The sequence below is a fragment of the Crassostrea angulata genome, chromosome 9 (genome assembly GCF_025612915.1).
Source record: "Crassostrea angulata isolate pt1a10 chromosome 9, ASM2561291v2, whole genome shotgun sequence".
Lineage (NCBI taxonomy): Eukaryota > Metazoa > Mollusca > Bivalvia > Ostreida > Ostreidae > Magallana > Magallana angulata.
Genome location: NC_069119.1, coordinates 16,853,752 through 16,858,017, shown reverse-complemented (window position 1 = coordinate 16,858,017; position 4,266 = coordinate 16,853,752). Strand labels below are relative to the sequence as shown.

The 4,266-nt window shown below is 32.4% G+C and overlaps 1 long non-coding RNA gene across 1 annotated transcript; it reads left to right on the top strand.

Moving 5' to 3' along the window:
• Positions 1–2,846: 2,846 nt before the first annotated feature.
• Positions 2,847–3,969, top strand: LOC128163501 (uncharacterized). Its single transcript, XR_008240813.1, has 3 exons — positions 2,847–2,964; positions 3,158–3,216; positions 3,616–3,969. It is a non-coding gene; the product is annotated as an uncharacterized LOC128163501 (long non-coding RNA).
• The last annotated feature ends 297 nt before the right edge of the window (positions 3,970–4,266 follow it).

Here is a 4,266-nt window from a genome sequence, read left to right as displayed (position 1 = left end):
ATTACGTTTATACTTTACTGGAAATGATGTAAAAGTTATTAACTGCATGAATCGTTATTGCAAACATTATTTTCAATAAGATATTCAGATGTTTATTACAAATATAACTTTAAGAATAGTTTAAAAAACAATTTCACATTGGAATGTACCCCTTCTGATGATAGTATCGCTCTAATATCGGTAGATTATAGGTCAGTTCATGAAAATTTTAAAAGTAATTCCTGTATTTTTTTTAATTTCTTCAGTTGCCTCCTTGCTTCATTGTCTGCATTAGCTAAAATCGGAGAACCAACGACTGGGGGGGGGGGGGGGTTTCACACCAAGTCGCTGGCCACTCGGGCAGGTCCACTTACTGGCGGTCATTGACCGGTTGTCTATTCCGTTCTCTAGCCCTCTGCCCAGACTCATTCCTTATTCGGACTAATTCATCGGACAAACACACCGACGGAAAAACCTCGGAGCCATATCTGATGCAAGAAAAAAAAGTGTTTTAACTCTCTGTGTTAAGATTTACTAGATAGATGGAATGCTATTTTTCCCGACCTGATACTGTTCAATTAAAGAAATTGATTCAGATGTAAGAATTGGTTTCAATTAAAAGTTTACGAAAAGTAATTGTTTTTATTAAACAATAAGTAGGTGCAGTAGTGATTTTACTTAACAAGTAACATTTTTTTTCCGGACAAAGTGTTTTAAGGTGAATAAGACTTAACTAAGGAAAATGTAATCCGGTTCGAGATATTGAGAGCTCTGTATATTGCAATGTTAGTTTTGTCCGGTAGAGTATTCAATGTGTTCCTCTGTAGGATGTGGCCTGTTTAAAAGCTGATAATCTTGTGCAGACAGGAAGCTCTACCACAGGTAAGATTTCACCTATCCTGGTGAAGGAAATGCCTGCAAAGGAAACATTTTAAAAAGAAAATGAAAAGAAGAATCTGTTGCATTAAAAAAAACAACATGTACCTTTATTGCTCAGACTCTATGGATATTGATGATGACACATTGCTAATTTTAAGGGGAGAGAGAGAGAGAGAGAGAGAGAGAGAGAGAGAGAGAGAGAGAGAGAGAGAGAGAGAGAGAGAGAGAGAGAGAGAGAGAGAGAGAGAGAAAGAGTCAGTTGAATGAATTTATTAAGAAAAATTTTTTGAGAGAAGGGAGAGAAAGAAAAAGAAAGAAACTCAAAGATACTGTTGTAAGGAATGAATTTAATAAGAAAAATATTTTGTGCCCTATTTCTCACAGTTCCTATGTCTCATCGCTGCCTCCCATGACTTCAGTACTTCAACTCTGCCACTTCCTAATGTCAGAAATATTTGGTGAATACCAGTTACTCATGAGCTTTCATCTTCACAAAAAACTGTTTTTTTTTAAATGCCGACAGGTTATTTGTTCTTTTCACAAATAGTAACTTGTACCTACCGCAAAATAATGTTCCAATAAACCGGTACCACCCCCTTTCCCCTGTACAAAATGAAGTTTATGTACATGTATATGGAAAGAAAGTTTCTGTGTTTGAACATAAGGTTTAAATATCCTTTCCATGAGAGAATTATGAATTTTTCCAGTCTGATGAATTGATTGTGGAGGTCAAAATTATCCAATAATTATAGTCCATTACTTAACACATAGGCATACATGACCAACAAATAATCTATGTTGCAGGTATCCAATACTCCTTCGGCTAGTAACAGTACGCCCACATCAATGGAAGTCACCCTGAACTCTACTTTTATTTTAACATTGACTCTTGTTTTAAATTATATGTAAACATGTATACACAGAACTAATTTTAAAGTATAATTAATAAAACAAAATGACCAAAAAATGGTATTTGCTGATTTTTTATCATAAAAATTAGATATGTTGGCTCTGTGGCTACAATTTCAAATCCTGGTACATAAAGACATGCCAAGGAAGTTATAAGGTTTTCTTCAAGATAAGACTTGTTAATATTTTGTCAGGAGGTCACAGCATGAAAAATGAAACATTATGTAAATAATGCCCGTTTGGGAGGGTAAGAATTGAAATTGACACCCCGAAGAACCAATGTCAACTGACGGGAAGCGTTGGTTGACAATGGTTTTCTCGGGGTGTCAATTTCAACTGTTACCCTCCCAAACAGGCACTATTTATTTCATACTGATTGTCTTAATTTTGAAGAAAACTTTACTGCTTTTATATAGGAATGAGGTGAATTCTAAGGCGAACCGTACGCACATAATTTACGCGCATGTAACAATTTGTTGTGTTACCCGTTGCCAAGTGTGTTGCTAACGATGAGGGTAATAGAAAGGATTATCAGCTGCGTCTAAACCAATCAGATTTCAGTATTTAACATGAAAGTATAATAATGTTAAATTGTTACATGTGTGTATGTCATTTTGTCTAAATATATAGCTCACAGGATAAAGTACTTGGATCTGTCGGTCTCGATCTGTTGGTCTGGACTCTTAAGTCAACTTAGTCTATGAATAGCGTTACAATGAATTTCAAATTTACAATTTTTTATTCTCTCGATAAGTGCAACTTTTCCATGTAAATTTAAGTCATGCAGTACAATTTTATTTTAACATATGTGTTAGGTGAGTTTTTCATTTTCAACATTCTGAAAAAAATACTTTATCTATTACAATTATTTATAAAGATAATAATATTCCAAACAAATTTGAAGTCAATTGCATTACAACATATAAGTCAACCACTTTACTATAAATCACGGATGACAACAACTCAGTGGATGAGAGTTTCCGTCAGAACAAAAAACATTTGGAACTTGTACTAGGAACCAATTAGTGATTAAATAAAGACCGAATTAAAACTTCCTCAATGTACTTTACATAGCAAGAACAGTCGAGATCTTTAAATCATATTGAAATAGAACAAAATGGTGTCAACATCTGCTTTAATTCTATTGGCCTTTACATTAATCACATCTGTTTCGCATTCATATGAAATCTGTTCAAGGTAAGAATAAGAAAATAAACAGTATTAATTTTGATTAGTTTGAATTCACTCGTAAAGCAATAGTATTGTACATGTTTGTGATAATAATAGAAATGAAAAAAAAAACATATAATTTAACAGTGCAACACCCAATGCATCGATTCAATATGAAAAAAAAATTCCTTTAATGTTTAATGAGATATTCGTTTTGCAGATATGAAGGCGGTTGTTGTCCTGGTTACGAATGGAGTAAAGAAATAGGAAACTGTACAGGTTGTCAATTGGTTTTATTACAATCAGTGGATCTGTTTTAAATTTAAAAAAGTAGCTTGTCCCATGCTTTGATTTTTTCAAGACAATACGTTTAACCTGCAAAACTTACAAACTTTCAAATTAAATAAAAGTAGCTTGTCCCATTATTTGATTTTTTAAGACAATGTGTTTTACTTTCAAAACATAACATTTTTACGTTAACAGATAAAATTACACGTTTTTCTAAGCAAATTACTTTCCATGATTTTTTTTATATATTCCATATAATTTCATATTTTCAAATACATACATATTCCAAACCATCAGCAGATTTTGAAATGAAATATGAAAACGCTCGTTTTTTATGTTGTTGTTTTTCCCAATATGAATTATAACAAAAGAGCAATACTTTTGTTTCAGAGTGTAATATTGGATACTCAGGCCTTAATTGCAGTAGGCAATGTGTCTATCCAACTTATGGATTAAAATGCACAACGGTGTGTAACTGTTCAAAAGAAGATTGCAATATTTCTACTGGATGTGCGATAAAGCTGTCATGTAAGTCCAACATTGTTTAAAATATGTTAGTAGTACATTGTTTTTGTTTATCATTAGTTCAATGTAACATGTATTGCACACGTGACTGTGTTTTTTCATCAAATACATGAACATATAATGTTAAGTTATGAACTTAATAAAAAAAACCCATAATGTAAGGTAGGAGGTAGACAATACAATTAAAATATACGGCAATACATTTTCAACAGTGACACACTTAACAGTGATATTCATGTACATGAATCCTATTTTAATTGCAGGAACAGCCTGAGTTGATTTAGGGATATATAGCCTGATAGAGTGAAATAGTTTAAACACTTCCCCCACTTCTGTTGAGCTATACATGTGTATCCTATTCACATGAAAACATTGTGAAGTAAATAAAATGATTTCTTTAACTGCTCTGCCACTTTAGTTTTGATTACATATACAAACAAACATGATTAGGTTAATGACAAATAAATAAAAGAATAATTAGTTCTTAAAAATAGTTTAATGTTTTGCTAAAATAAC